The following is a 17889-nucleotide window of genomic DNA, read 5'->3' as shown; positions in this document are numbered from 1 at the left end:
ACACAATGCGTCCACTAATCCCACCACACACAACATGCGTCCACTAATCCCGCCACACACAACATGCGTCCACTAATCCCACTACACACAATGCGTCCACTAATCCCACACACACAAAATACGTCCACTAATCCCACTAATCCCACCACACACAACATGCGTCCCCTTATCCCACCCACGCACACAACATGCGTCCATTAATCCCTGTTACGGGCCAGTTGTAGGTTAGTTTAGAATAGGTTAGAATAGTCTAGAACTAGGGGAGAGTGCCTGTGTGAGTGTAGTTCACCTTACTGTGTAGTTACCCTTGTGTGTTTATGTCTTGTAATCCCAAGGTCGAATGCGGGTATAAAAGGGGGAGTGAACGATTGTGGGGGGCAGTCAGCGGGTTAGTAGCGGTTAGGACGAGGGCTGTTCTGGTACGCTTGAATGCATTGAGACGAATAAAAGTAGTGAAGTGATACACGAAGTGTTGTTGTTGATTTGAAATGAACCCAGAACGTAACAACAAAAAAAAACAACAAACACACCCCTACTGATACATAAAACCCCCACTCAACTAACATACCCACGCTAAACCCCCTCACACCAACAGTAGATATAATTGTAAACAGACCAATGCAAATCATTTGCATTGCATACACCACAACGCAACACAATGATTTTGCCGACACTAAATTCTGCCCAACTAAATTCTCCGACACTAATAAATTATCGCTCACTAAATTCTTTTGGAAATCATCCTCACTGCAGCAGAGAACTAAAATAAGGATCTACAAGTCTAATGTACGTTCTGTACTCCTCTATGCTGCAGAGTCATGGAAATTAAACAAGAAAGGAGAGAGCCGACTCAGCGGCTTTGAAAGAAGATCCCTCCAACGTATCCTCAGAATAAAGTGGGACGACAAAGTCCCGAACAAGGAAATATGGCAAATGACAGGATTAAACGACAATATTTCAGAAGTTCGAATGAAGAGACGGAGATGGCTGGGCCATGTCCTACGCATGAGCAAAAGAAAACTCCCCAACATGGCGCTGAAGTGGAACCCGCCTGGGAAGCAAAAGAGAGAAAAACCACTGGGAATATGGAGGAGAGAAATGGAAGAAGAAGTGCAAGCTACTGGCAAGGCCTGGCATGAACTAAAGTGGCTCGCCCAAGACAGAGTGGAATGGCGGAGATTTGTTGCTGGCCTATACTCAACAGGGAGTGATGAGGATTAAGTAAGTAAATAAATTCTTCCACACTAAATTCTCCCACACTAAATTCTCCCAGAATGAAATATCCCAAACTAAATTCCGCCGCACTAAATTCTCCACTAAATTCTCCCAGATTTAATTTTCCCACATTAATTCTCCCGCACTAAATTCTCCCACAACGAATATCCCACACTAAATTATCCTACACTAAATTCCTTCACACTAAATTCTCCCACATTAAATTATCCCACATTAATTTTTTTCACACTAAATTCTCGCACACTAAATTCTCCCACACTAAATTCTCCCACACTAAATTCTCCCACACTAAATTCTCTCACACTAAATTCTCTCACACTAAATTCTCCCATACTAAATTCTCGGTAAGTTCACGGAAATCACGTGCAAGTTAGGAGAATTGGAGGTCCAGTAAAACATGCACGTTACGCTGCACAAAAGGACGACTCTAAAAGATATGCTGCGAGTTGAGGCACTAATATGAGACGCATGGAATAGTCCCCCAGGATAGTAAAGTGAGGTGACGAAGTTGTTATCTGGAGTGCTGACGATCTTCGGGTCAACATATTCATACAAGCCAGCGTTTTCTTGCATGAATATAATAAAAAGTAAAGAAGCCGGGACATCCAGGGCGTCAAGCGTGCGTTCTGCCGATAGACCACGCCACTCCACTGATTAGCGTTAGGCAAAGTAACAGCGGCTGGGCATTGTGCTGAACACACTACCCCCCCCCCCCCCTCCTATACATCCCGAGATAATTTAAATTAAATTAACTCTATTTCGTATGTCTCATTTATATAGGGTGCGAACTGGAGATGATTTATACCAGGGGCGGAACTACAGTACCGCCAGACCCCGCTATGCGGGGGGGGGGGGGGGGCACGCCATTTAGGGGCTCATAGCCGACCATAATAAAGTTTTTATAGTTAAAAAAATAATTTTCTTACATTTTTGACTTTACGGTAAAAGCTTTTGTAAATAAACAGATCTACTACAGTAGTGATGTTATACAGTAGCTAACACATGCTGTTGCGTAAAAAATTAAATGCCTGAGCTGTAGTGTGAAAGATGGGCAAACGTTCAAAACACTTCCATGACGTATTTCCCTTTTTTAAATTAGATAAATAGTGGCGCTCCTAACTCCTTTTGATATATGTGTACTAAACAAATTAAAAAGCAACAACTTCTCTTAATTATTATTTTTTAAGAAATGCATACTAAAGAATGACAGCATAAAAAGGAAATATATTTGAAGCAAATAATATAAATACAAAAAAACACGAGAAACCATTACACATACAAAGCTTTCATATTTTACATTCTTTTGACCGGCTGAAAACTAGCGGGTAGACCGTATTAAAGCAAACATTTTGAATAGACTTATTCTAAATCTTTAAAAAAAAAAATTCAAAACAGATTAATGCACTCACACACATGACATCTTGTAATTAGTTTAAATTGAAAAACGAAATGAGTATCCAATGTTTGTATTATGGGGGGGGGGGTGGCCCTTTTTTCTAGTTTCGCCACTAGGGGGGGGGGGGCAGGCCGTTTAGGGGCCTACAGCCGACAATAATTAATTTTTTTATAGTTAAAAAAATAATTTTCTTGCATTTTTGACTTGATGGTTGTTTTTTTTTAAAAGAATACTGTAGCTGCGGTTGGATTACCTTTATTCTATAGACACCATCCCGAGTCCTCTTTCTCCTACAATCAAACACACGCTGTTGTCGGCAAAATTCTTTTGAAAATAAATCAAAGTCCATCGCGCGAGAGGCCGATAGATATTAAGACGGCTTTTGCTTCCTCATAGCATTGATTAAGGTCCGACAATCCATTGTGATTTTATAATGTAAAATGTTCGTTTGTTATATTGGTAGAACTACTATTCTGTTCTATTTCGGTTTTTGTGTACGTTTACTTCTTTTTGTTTTAAAAACAAATACGAAAGTAAACATGTATGATTTGAATTCTCACCCTTGAGTGTTTCACAATAGGCTTCAGGAAAAGTAGTTGAGACCATCCCCACATCGGTAAAATTTGGGAAGTTTTTGAGAACTCATAGACCTAACATTTGTTTAAATTGTGTAGTTGAGCAACCCGAGATCCCCAGTGGCTATCTAAGCACCAGGGGTCCGCTTATTGGGTGTCCTGCACAGGGGGATAGGTGTACTACTTGAATCATTAGCCTCGCTGCATTAGGGGCCTCCGTCGGTAGCTGTGTCTCCTTGTGACACAAAAGGCCGTCACCAAGGTGTGTTTCTTTTACCATCAGCGTAAACCGGGGTGAGTTTGTGGTAGTTTGTACAAACTAGCGCCCAAACAACTAAGCCTTGATAGTGGTTTTGTATAAAAAAAAACAAATAGAACTACTACAGTAGTGATGTTCTACAGTAGCTAACACACGCTGTTGCGCAAAAGACAAAAATAAATAGATCTACATGAGTTGTAGTGTGAAAGATAGACAAAAGTTCAAACCACTTCAATGACTTACTTTCCTTTTTTAAATAGTCATATATGTGTGCTCTTAAGCCCCTTTTAATAGATTTGCGCTAAACAAATTAAAAAGCAATTACTTCTCTTAATTATTATTGTATTTAAAATACATAATTAAGAATGGCATAGTACAAAAAAGAAATGTATTTAAAACTAATAATTTAAATACATAAAAACATAAAAATAAACATAACGCGAGAAACTATTACACGTACAAAGCTTTCATGCTTCATATTCTTTTGACCCACATTCAGTTAAAAATTGTAAGACAGAACCTTATTAAATAGAGATTTTCTTAACAGACCAATAGCACTTACTCAAATGACGCGTTGTTGTACTTGTTTTAATTTTTTTTTTAAACCAAGAGTTTTTAATATTGTTTTAAAACTCGAACAAGCCCGAAATAAGTATTCTATGTTCGTATTCTCGTATTTTGTTTAAATATATATATATATACACATATATATATATATATATATATATATATATATATATATATATATATATATATATATATATATATATATATATATATATATATATATATATATATATATATATACATATACATATATATATATATATATATATATATATATATATATATACATATATATATATATATATATATATATATATATATATATATATATATATATATAAATATATAAAATTATATATATATATATATATATATATACATATATATATATATATATATATACATATACATATATATATATATATATATATATATATATATATATATATATATATATATATATATATATAATTTTATATATTTATATATATATATATATATATATATATATATATATATATATATATATATATATATATATATATATATATATATATATATATATATATATATATATATATATATATATATATATTAATATATATGGGGCCCTTTTTTCTAGTTCCGCCACTAATTTATACATGTTTTTATTATAACAAAGTAATTTTCTATCATCGTTATTACTTTGTGATTGGCTTTTTACGTCTGTCCGTCTCTCCGTGACTTGATACATGTAGTAAAACTACAACGTATGGGTTTTATTGTGTGCTTTTTACATTTGAATATGTCATACATTTTTATATATTTTATCTCTTACATCTTCTTGAAATAAATTTATTAATCTTACAGTTTAGTTTGTAGAAGTTTTTTAAATAAATATCTTATTTTTCTAATGCTACACGTGTTTCAAATGTGCTGCTAAATGATATTTAGCCTATCTTTAACTCTAAGATGGACTACAAAAGAAACACCGAACACAGAACAGTGAATGTAATAAAATGAATTTGATACAAGGGTGTTCAAACTGAAAGAAATCGCTTTATCGTATTTTGTTGTTTTCTAGAAATGTATCCTTCATAAATGTCTCTTACTAATAAAAATGTCACAATATATATATATATATATATATATATATATATATATATATATATATATATATATATATATATATAAATATATATATATTATAAAAGATAGTTTACTAAGTAAAGAAAATGACAAACCACACGCCTACTAAATCAACAACATTAAAACATCCTTCAAACTAGTCTACACATGCATAGCACGATATCCACACACCTTACAAACCACTCACTGATGTAAAACATCTGGGAATAGATTCCGATAAGACAGAATTTACGCCCCAGTGAACATGAAAATCAACAAAGTAGAACACCTATTCTCAACACTACAGTTTAACGACCATACAGCAGTTCTGACAACTTTAAACAACGAACAAACACAAAGCAAACAAAAAAATAACACATACTGGAAACTCAATAATTCACTATTACTAGACGAGCGCTACATCAAAACTATAAAAGACATAATACAATTTTACACACAGTCATCACCAAAATTTAACAAAATCCAACATTGGGACGATTTAAGACATTAAGCGGGTATCTATTCAATATGCTTGTAGCATTAATAGCGTTAGGTCCCACATAGAAACTAAATAGAAAACAAAAATGTATGCTTAAGGGAAAAAACAATAACAAAGAACAATAGACTCAATAGAAACGGAACTTTCGAAAATATAAGAATATAAATATAGAGGGACACAAAACAGAATAAAAATAGAGCAAATAGGTTCGGCAAAACCAAACACACCACACTCTCATTCTAGAAAAAAAGCATACACAGATCAAAACAAATATTGGATGAAATAACAAAGAGACGACTGACCCAAGAACGATATTATAAATCAACCCGCGCTTTTTATTAAACTTATCTTCATAATCGATTCCCCTTCGTGTCCAATACACAAATAGCAGATGAAGTAAAGACCGTGTTTCAATCACCTCGACATACAGGGAGATAATGTGGTCAGTACTAATCCAAGTAACCTAAGGTGCGTCAGGTACCCATCAGAGCTGAGTGAACTCACGGAGCCCAAAAGAACTGAGTCCGGAAATCGAGACATTCGGACTAGCAGTAGAAAGCTTTGTGTTTAGTATTATAGCTTAAAAAGTGTACTCTTACTTTTGTAATTTAACGCTTGTGAAAGCTCGTTAATATATAGGGTATTCTGCATGTTTTTTCCCTACTATTTAGTCTTAGACGAAAAAAAAAATAAAGCACGGTTATTCAAATGACGCAATCCGTCACATTGTCACTTGATCCGGAGGTCGATTAATCCTCACACAGAAGGGCAACTCCCCCACCCCCACTAATCCATACACCCCCACTCAACTTAACCACAGTAAACCCAATCACACGTAGATTTATTTATATAAACACAAACACTCAAATAATTTTTTTTGCCTACACTACAACACCACACAATCATTTCGACCACACTAAATTCTCTCACACTGAATTCTCCCACACTAAAATCTCCCACATTTATTTCTCCCGCACTAAATTCTCTCACACTAAATTCTCTTACACTAATTTCTCGCACTCTGAATTCTCTCACACTAAATTCTCCCAAACTAATTACTTCACACTAAATTCTCCCACACTTAATTCTCGCACACTAAATTCTCTCATATGAAATTCTCGCACTCTGAATTCTTCCACACTAAATTCTCCCACACTAATTTCTACCACACTAAATTTTCTTACACTAAATTCTCCACACTAAATTCTCACACACTAAATTCTCCCCCACTAAATTCTCCCCCACTAAATTTCCCCCCACTAAATTCTCCCCCACTAAATTTTCCCCCACTAAATTCCTCCACACTAAACTCTCCCACACTTAAATCTCCCAAATCTAAACTCGATACAAAATCGTCTCCACCAAAATCACCCAAACATCCAACTCTCCCTTATTAGATTCCATCACACACTCACCCCCCTCCCCAACCTCACCCAACATTGAATAAAAAACGGACACAGAAGATTTGTGTTAATCTCGAGAGTGCACCAAGGTGTAACACAGTTTACAGCGGTTTGCTGTCGTCTTCAGTTTCTGTCAAAATATCTCGCCCGTAGAACTTTTGTCAGGGGAAATAAACAAATAATTATTTTTTTAAGGGTAATAATTCCAAAAATTAAACAATAAAAAGAAAAGAAAAGAAATATTAACACATAACGAAAAAAAACAAGTAAAAAACGTTAATATTAATTATAAAATATTAAGTTTTAAAAAATTATGTGAACTTTTGGTGATTACATAAGAATACATTAATTACAACTCCTAGTAATTGTTAGCTGTTATTTTAAAATTCAGTAGTCAGTAGTATCAACCAGCTGTAATATTAATACAAAGAAGATAAACCAAATCGTTGATGGAATTCCAGCTAATATGAGTGTTCTACTTTTATTTCAGCTTATTTACTGCGAACTTTGCCAATAATTACTCTCTTTAAAGAAAACGGTCCTACTTCTCGGTTGCACAAATTATTTAATATCTGATGACGCTTCTCGGCCTTTTGGCTAAGATCAAAGTGAAGTATCTGTTATGGGTCTACATAAATCTTAGTCATTTGGTTGGTCAACTCTTTTTAGGGCTGGCTGCCGGGGTCGAGAGGCGGTCAATCTACTACTCAACTCACCAAGCAATCAATTGCAAATCTTGCCAACGATCGCCGTGGGGTTGCGCCCACACATCCCTCGAAGTGCACATGCCCTCGAGATGAGTCACCCAGTACTTGTATTGGGTGGCTTCAATGTACGAGTGGCTAATCTTCAATTTTCTATTTTTCAGCCTGACGACACCCACCTAGGAGAAATCTTAGGTGGGAGGTTCCGTCACAAATGCCATCAAATCAACTAACCATCTCTCAAAGATCAACTACTAAACTTACCTAAAATAAACACTCGTCAACATCCCTCAAAGCTCAACTACTCAAAAAACTTCACGATTAACTGTCAAATCTAGACTTTGGGCACATGTAACTGTCTAATCTAGACTTTGGGCACATGTAACTGTCAAATCTAGACTTTGGGCACATGTAACTGTCAAATCTAGACTTTGGGCACATGTAACTGTCTAATCTAGACTTTGGGCACATGTTACTGTCTAATCTAGACTTTGGGCACATGTAAATGTCTAATCTAAACTTTGGGCACATGTTACTGTCTAATCTAGACTTTGAGCACATATAGCTGTCAAATCTAGACTTTTGCCACACATACAGGCTAATCAACTCAACATCTATCAAAGATCAACTACGCAAAACTCTCTCATCTGCGATACACAGTTAGTTCGATATCAACAACTTCACTATTACTCTGACGACACCCACCTAGGAGAAATCACTACTCAACTCTGTTAAAATAAACACTCGTCAACAGCCTCACTTCGCACATTTCAACTACTCGACCAAGCTTTCGACTACTCGACCACTCAAATTCTTCTCATCTACAATCCTCGACACGGCAATATTACGAAAACTAAACATTCTTCAACATTATTTCTCCCATTTCAACTATTCGACTACGCAAGAATACCCTAAGAAACAATTTTTTTACTCTTTCAAACTACATTGACCAATAATTCAAAGCAACCTATTATAAACGATATCTCAACACAAGGACACCACCTCAACTACTCTCTTCGCCCACCTCAATTACTCGACTACGCAAGATCACCCTACGACACCACTTCAATCTTTTTCAAACCACAATGAACAATAAAGCAAAGCAACCAAGGAAAAACAATATCTCGACGCAAAGACACTACCTCAACTACCCTCTCCAAGCTCCATTCGATTCAACTCCATCACCAACGGCAACCATCATCAATCTCAACACCAGGACACTACCTCAACTAATCTCTCTAATTTCTACACCATTCGATAAACTCTACCATCAACGACAAGACACCAAACTCATCATCCCAATATCGGAACATCCTTCATTGACACTCAAACTACAACTACCAACTAAGAATCAACCACTGCTCAACCAAGATTGTATCACGAGCAAGAAGCAAGGCCAAAAACCACAGAGAAGCGATCATGTATTGTCCTGTACTCTATGTTATATTAAAGGAACCAAGAAAACGGAAATGAAAACATGAAATCAAAGAAACATGGAAAAATGGTACCAAGAAAACGGAAGGAAAATCAAGATAATGACATTGTAAAATTGTGTATGAAATACTATGTATTACATGTATATTTTAACATGCAACCTATCCACACAGCTAGCTTCTGGCTCAAATGGAGTGAACTGTGTGGAAGGAAATCTATTAAACATTTAAAAAAAAAACTATGGCAGAGCTGAAACCTGTTACTTCTTCTCACAAGCCCCTTGACGTCACCACAATACACAACACATGCAAAACACACGGTACATACACATTGCATATCTCACTTCACGAAAACAACAAAATCAATGGGACCCTCAGATGGGTACCCCCTACACTTGACAATGCTACACTCAAACATGCACTACGCCTATTCAGGAATAAAGAGCCATCCATAAACACAATCCCCACACACTCATAATCGCAGCTTTTCTGTCTACACTGATAAACCCTCAACTATCTCACACTGCATCAAAATAAATTACAAAAACAAATCACTCACTATCCTAATCTTTATCGCCGGGAGAAGATAAGCATGTCAAATCTGTTCCTCCACCCTACACTGGACAAACCATCGCCAACAAACGCCTTCAGACACACCACTGAAGGAAGACCCAACAGCACAATCAACAGCTCCAGCAAAAACAACGCAGCCGACAACCCTAAAACCAGCATCGTGATCAACTGCAACATCAACAACGCCATGCACACATCTGAGACAACGGTCTTAAAGACGCCAACAACTGACCATGGCGAAACAGCACAACATCCAGTAACAAGCATATATGCAGTCACCACCCAGATCTCGAGACCAGAGAAAGAAACTTCCGGCCCTCAAATCTCACCACAGCAAACAATCGTGGAAACACCAACAACAAACAATCGTGGAAACATCAACAACAAACAATCGTGGAAACATCAAAAGCAAACAATCGTGGAAACATCAACAACAAACAATCGTGGAAACATCAACAACAAACAATCGTGGAAACATCAACAACAAACAATCGTGGAAACATCAACAACAAACAATCGTGGAAACATCAACAACAAACAATCGTGGAAACATCAACAACAAACTATCGTGGAAACATCAACAACAAACAATCGTGGAAACATCAAAAACAAACAATCGTGGAAACATCAACAGCAAACAATCGTGGAAACATCAACAACCAAGAGGAAGAAAGAGGACAGCCCATAACCGAAAAAAACATCAAAACATCACGATTCAGCAGCCACCACCTCGTGTTAGCGCTTGTAAAAGCTCGTTAACATAAAGGATATTAGACATGCCTTTCCCCTTACTATTTAGTCTTTGATATAGAGCTAAAAAAAGCACCGTTACACAAGTTACGTAATAAGTCATATGATCCGAGGGTTGATTATAGACCACACCCTGAAGGACAACAACTCTGACCCACGAGAAAGATTGAAGAAATATACACTGGATGTCTGGACAGAAGAAATGTACACTGGATGTCTGGACAGAAGAAATGCGCTTTCTTTTTCCTCTTGTGTATTATAGCAGAGTCCATCATACTGTGTTTATTTCAGACTTTTTCTTCCGGTGTGGGATGGGGGGGGGGGGGAAACTGGTAAACGTATATACTTTCTATAAAAAAAAATTCTACTTCATTCGCGGTAGGTGAAGGTAGGGGGGGTGGAGCCTAAGAAGAAACTCTGATCCCCACACCTGAATTAATCCCGAGCACCTACACACAACATGCGTCCACTAATCCCACCCACACACAACATGCGTCCACTAATGCCACCACACACAACATGCGTCCACTAATCCCACCACACACAACATGCGTCCACTAATCCCACCACACACAACATGCGTCCACTAATCCCACCACACACAACATGCGTCCACTAATCCCACCACACACAACATGCGTCCACTAATCCCACCACACACAAGATGCGTCCACTAATCCCACCCATACACAACATGCGTCCACTAATCCCACCACACACAACATGCGTCCACTAATCCCACCACACACAACATGCGTCCACTAATCCCACCACACACAACATGCGTCCACTAATCCCACAACACACAACATTCGTCCACTAATCCCACCACACACAACATGCGTCCACTAATCACACCCATACACAACATGCGTCCACTAATCCCACCACACACAACATGCGTCCACTAATCCCACCACACACAACATGCGTCCACTAATTCCACCCATACACAACATGCGTCCACTAATCCCACCACACACAACATGCGTCCACTAATCCCACCACACACAACATGCGTCCACTAATCCCACCACACACAACATGCGTCAACTAATCCCACCACACACAACATGCGTCCACTAATCCCACCACACACAACATGCGTCCACTAATCCCACCCATACACAACATGCGTCCACTAATCCCACCACACACAACATGCGTCCACTAATCCCACCACACACAACATGCGTCCACTAATCCCACCACACACAACATGCGTCCACTAATCCCACCACACACAACATGCGTCCACTAATCCCACCACACACAACATGCGTCCACTAATCCCACCACACACAACATGCGTCCACTAATCCCACCACACACAACATGCGTCCACTAATCCCACCCATACACAACATGCGTCGACTAATCCCACCTACACACAACATGCGTCCATTAATCCCCCTTCCCCCCCCCCAAAAAAAAAAACAAACACACACCTACTGATACATAACACCCTCACTCAACTAACTAACCCACAGTAAAACCCCTTCACACCAACAGTAGATATAATTGTAAACACACCAATGCAAATTATTGCCTTGCCTACATTACAACACAATCATTTTGCCAACACTAAATTTTCCCACACTAAATACGGCCAAACTAAATTTTTCGACATTAAATTATCGCTCACTAAATTCTTCCACACTAAATTCTCCTGCAATAAATTCACTCAGACAAAATTTTCAGGCACTAAATTCTCCCACAATGAATTCTTACACACTAAATTCCGCCGCACTAAATTCTCCCACAATGAATATCCCACACTAAATTATCCGACACTAAATTCTCCCAGACAAAATTTTCTCACACTAAATTTTCCCACACTAAATGCTCCTACACTTAAAATCACACAAATCTTAACTCGATACACCAAAATCGCCGAAACATTCAACTCCGCAATAATAGATTCCATCACACACCTCCCACCCCACCCCCACGTGAAACTAAATATTGACACAGATTATTAGTTTTAGTCCCGAGTGTGCACCAATGTGTAACACAGTTCACATCGGTTTGCTGTCATCTTTTGTTTGTTTGAAAGTATCTCGCGTGTGGAAGTGGAACTTTATTGTCAGGGGAGAAAACAAACAATGTTTTTTTTTTCCATTGGGAGGTAATTATACAATTAAACGATAAAAAGAAGCGAAAAAAGTACTAATACATTGTCAAACAAAATCCAGTAAACAGACATTTGTATTAATTATAGAAAAATAAATTTAAAAACATTGTTTGAAATTATTTGGTTATTTATTACACAATGTTTATTACAACTCTCAGTAATTGTTAATGTTAATGCAATAATAAAATGTTATTGATGTCAACCAGCTGTAGTATTTATACCAGGAATTTGGTTAGCAGATTTCACAACAATCGTTTAAAAGCAATATCCTATGTCAGGGGTCGGCAACCTTTTGAAGCGGAAGCGCCAAAAGTTACAATTTTAAAAATTTCCCTGGTTTTAAAGAGCCACTACAATTTTATTTTATTTCAAATATTTTATTTTTTGATTAAGATTATTAGTATTTGTGCAAGGAGCTGGAGAGCCGCATCTTGATATCAAAAGAGCCGCATGCGGCTCGCGAGCCGCAGGTTGCCGACCCCTGTCCTATGTCTACGTATTTTTTTTTTACTTCAAGATGACCGAAACTATACAGGCAAGACTCTCAAAAAACCTCAGCTGGCCTTCGCTCTGTCCCGAAGATAATACGGACACCACGCAAACAACTAGCTGGCCTGTGTCAACACCCGTAACAGATACATATTCAAATGAAACTGTAAATGTTCTTCAAAGTGGGAGAAAAACCGGAGATGTGTCACAAAAGGAGAGACCTAACCCTGTACCTGTAAGTACACTCTTCAAAAAAATCACGCTTTCGGGGACCGCACCTGGGCGGCATCCCAAAAACACGCTACGTGTGTTGAATAAAGGAAAAAAAAGAACGTCGAATCGACGAATTCATATTAGAGGACCTATTTACGTGTGAACTGACGTAAATTGTTCTCAAATTCTTAATGTCTACAACTTGGGGAAACCAAGCGAATGGTTTATCTCTTTCGAATCAGAAGAAATTTACAACTCTCTACATTTAGCAATGAGATGCGAACATTCGGATTATTGTAGCAGCATTTTGCTGCTGCGTGTGTACAAAAACGGTCAGAGGGGTCACCCAAAATGAGTACCCCCTACCATTACCCAGAATATGATCAACAAAATTATGATTGAAATATCAGAACCAGACACAATAGTTTCAACTCTTAAGAACGGGAAGAGTGATAAGTGGGCAGTCGATTTCTACCCAAACGCTCTTTTAAAGGATTTAACACATTACATTGATCGTGAGATCGGTGGGGAAACTTACACCCAGAGTTTCTTCCAGGCAGCTCCCCGAAAATTTTTTACCGCCCCCCCCCCCCCGAACGAAATGAAATTTATATAATTTATATAGAAATTTGTACTTTTAACAGTGTCCGCCCCCCCCCCCCCCCCAAAGAAAGTTTTCCGCCCCCCCCCCCCCCTTGAAGATTTCAAGTGCCCCCCCCCCCCCCCCGCCGGAGAAATAAGTCTGGAAGAAACACTGTTACTACGACATAACGGTAGGAGATCTATATGCCCCCTGTTTAGCACGACCAAACACGGGCCGGCCGCCTAGAAAAAAACAACAACTAAGTATGCTTAATTAAGGGAAAAAAAAATAACAAAGTACAAATTGACTCAAAAGAAACAGAACTTTCGAAAATACAAGAATATAAATATATAGAGGGACACAAATCAGAATAAAAATAGAACAGATAGGCTCGAAAAACCAAACACACCACACCCTCATACTAGAACAAAGCATATAAAGATCAAAACAAATCAAACAAATAATGGCCGATAACAACAAAGAGACGACCGACCCAAGAAAGATTTTAGAATCGACCGGCGCTTTTAATTTAACTTATCTTCATAATCTTTTCCGCTTCGTGCCCAATACACAAATGGCAGATAAAGTAAAGATCGTGTTTCAATCACCTCGACATACAGGGAGATAATGTGGACAGTACTAAGCCTATCCGCCTTAGTTACCTAAAGTGCACCAGGTACCCATTAGAGCTGGGTGAACTCACGGAGCCCAACAGAACTGAGCCCGGAACTCGAGACATTCGGACTAGCAGTAGAAAGCTTTGTGTTTAGTATTATAGCTTAAAAAGTGTACTCTTACTTTTATAATTTAGCGCTTGTGAAAGCTCCGTAATGTATAGGTTATTTGACGTGTTTTTCCTCTACTATTTAGTCTTAGATAAAGAAATAAATAAAGCACCGTTATACAAATGACGCAATTCGTCACATTGTCACATGATCTGGAGGTCTATTAAACAACACCCAGAAGGACAACCCCCCTCCACCCCACTAATCTAAACACCCCCACTCAACCTACCCACAGTAAACCCAATCACACGTAGATTTATTTATATACACACAAACACTCAAATAATTTCCTTTGTCTACACTACAACAAAATATACTCATTTTCCCACACTAAATTCTCCCACACTAAATTCCCCCACACTAAATTCCCACACACTAAATTCTCGCACACTATATTCTTCCACACTAAATTCTCCCACACTAAATTCTCCCACACTAAATTTTTCCTCACTAAATTCTCCCTCACTAAAAATCTCCTAAATCTAAACTCGATACAAAAATAGTCTCCACCAAAATCACCCGAACATTCAACTCCCCCATACTAGATTCCATCACACAATCCATCCCCCCCCCAACATAATATTAGTGTTAGTCCCGAGAGTGCACCAATGTGTAACACAGTTCACAGCGGTTTTTGTCGTCTTTTGTTTGTGTCAAAGTGTTCGCGCGTGGGACTTTTTTGTCAGGGGAGAAAACAAACAATGTTTTTTTTTCAAGGGAGGTAAATATAAAATTAAAAGATAAAAAGAAATGTAAAAAGTAATAATAAATTATGAAACAGAAACAAGTAAACTGACTTCAGTATTAATTATAGAAAAATAAATTTTATAAAAAGTTTTTAAATCATTTGGTGATTTATCACACAATGTTAATAGAAACTACCAGTAATGTTCAATGTTAATCCAATAATCATTTGTCACTAGTTTCAACCAGATGTAATATAAATACCAAGATGTTTTATTTCATGCAGTGGTCTGATTCCGTATAGATCTAGTGTCTAATAATCTTATTTCGGCTTAATTTGCTTTTTTTTTTTTTTTTTTTGTTTTTTAAAAATATAAAATTTCGGCTTAATTTGTTTTTATTACAATCAATACCTTTGCAGCTTGATGTTTTTGTTTACGTATGCACTGAAATCCCAATCGCTTCTCGGCCTTTTGGCTAAGATCAAAGTGTAGTACCTGTTATGGATCTACATGGATCTTAGCCATTTGGTTGGTCAGCCCTTTTTAGGGCTGGCTGCCGGGGCCGAGAGGCGGTCAAATCTACTACTCTAACTCACGCAAATCTCGCCAACGACCGCTGTGGGGTTGCTCCCACACATCCCTCGAAGCGCACATGCCGTCGTGATGAGTCACCCAGTACTTATATTGGGTGGCTTCAAATGTACGAGTGGCTAACTTTCAATTTTCTAGTTTTCAGCCTGACGACACCCATCTAGGAGAAATCTTAGGTGGGAGGTCCGTCACAATCGCCAGCAAATCGAACTCATCTACTACGTCAAACACAACTACCTCGCTACCAACAAACTCACTACCACTCTGACGACACCCACCTAGGTCAGGGGTCGGCAACCTATTGGGACGGAAGAGCCAAAAGTTACAATTTACCACATTTCACAGTTTTTAAAGAGCCACAAACATTTTTTTTTTTCAATATTATGATATGTGATTAGGTATATATATATATATATATATATATATATATATATATATATATATATATATATATATATATATATATATATATATATATATATATATATATACATTACATTTAAAATAAATAGCTTAAATATGAAATATTTATTCATATAAAAACATATAGGCCCCTACATGTTTCGCACAAAACATAATACATATTAAAGTAGTTTAGCAAGCTCTGCTCGAAATTTGAAACTTTACATTGTTATTAGATCTATATCTTTAATTACCGAGTATTGCAGACTAATATTTTTATGAGTTTTAAAAATAAATTAAAATAATTTTTAATTTGTGTGCATGGAGCTGAAGAGCCGCGTCTGAACATCAAAAGAGCCGCATGCGGCTCGCGAGCCGCAGGTTGCCGACCCCTGACCTACGTCCTAGGAGAAATCTTAGGTGGGAGGCTTCCGTCAAACACTAGCAAATCAACTAACCATCTCTCAAGACCAACTACTCAACTTACCTAAAATAAACAATCATCAAACAGCTTCACTTCGCCCACTTCAACTACTTCATCAAGCTCCAAATCCTCGACTCAGCAACATCAGCAATACTTCATTCTTCAACGTCACTTCGCCCAACTCAATTACTCGACTACGTCACAACTTCACTCTTCTTCAAAACCACAATGAACAATATTTCAAAGCAACTCACTTCGAACGATCTCTCAACCAACCTAGGAAAAACCATACTTCAACGCAAGGACACTACCTCAACCACCCTCTCCAAGTTCTACAACATTCGATCAACTCTACCATCAACGACAAGACACAAGCTCGCCCTTTCAACAACAGAATATCTCTCATTGACATTCTCAAACTACAACTACCAATTAAGAATCAACCACTACCCAACCAAGATTGTATTAATCACAAGAAGCACGGCCAAAAACAGAGAAGCGATCATGTTGTATTGTCCTGTACTTTATGTCATAGCAAACCGGAAACAAAATCAAGAAATCAAAAGAAACAAATGGAACCAAGAAATCGGAACAAAGAAATCAGAAGGGATATTAAGACATTGTAAATCTTTTTAATGTTGTACTATGTATTACATTGTAATTTTTAACATGCAACCTATCCACACAGTGGAAGGAGTTCTATTAAACGCCAAACGGAAAAATAAAAAAAATAAAAAAAAATAAAAAATTACTCTGGTTTCTCTTCACATCGAGTAAATCTTTCGCCTTTTACTAAAGATACTATACTCTAACATCTTACAATGTCATCTCCTCATGCGATGTCATATGCAGATATTGTCAGCGTCAGCAAAGGGGTTGCGCCCTTGGATGTTCCCCCTGGGTCGAGAGACTTGGGGAGGAGCCACCCGGACCACGGTTCGGGTGGCTTAATGAAATCCTGGGCCCAACACCTTTCAGCTACAACTGCCATCCTGAACCTGCCGAATGAAGAATGCCCGGACCTCTACTCTGCTGACTCACCTACCATCCAAGTCACCATCAGCTCAAAAGGTCATCCCA

General features: G+C 37.7%; 1 protein-coding gene and 2 pseudogenes across 1 annotated transcript in view; 2 read left to right on the top strand and 1 right to left on the bottom strand.

Moving 5' to 3' along the window:
• LOC131956752 (uncharacterized) overlaps positions 1-8055 on the bottom strand; it is a 330429-nt gene extending 322374 nt beyond the window's left edge. Inside the window, exon 1 of the mRNA XM_059321331.1 lies at positions 8011-8055. The gene's annotated coding sequence lies outside the window, so the exon portion shown is untranslated. The remainder of the gene's footprint in view (positions 1-8010) is intronic.
• On the top strand, positions 7620-7766 carry LOC131956764 (uncharacterized; annotated as a pseudogene).
• Positions 8056-15847: 7792 nt separating the features above from the next.
• Positions 15848-16007, top strand: LOC131956769 (uncharacterized; annotated as a pseudogene).
• The last annotated feature ends 1882 nt before the right edge of the window (positions 16008-17889 follow it).

Source organism: Physella acuta, unplaced genomic scaffold, assembly GCF_028476545.2.
Source record: "Physella acuta isolate Inbredline_101_S28 unplaced genomic scaffold, ASM2847654v3 ptg001174l, whole genome shotgun sequence".
Taxonomy (NCBI): Eukaryota; Metazoa; Mollusca; class Gastropoda; family Physidae; genus Physella; species Physella acuta.
This window is presented reverse-complemented; position numbering and strand designations above follow the sequence as displayed.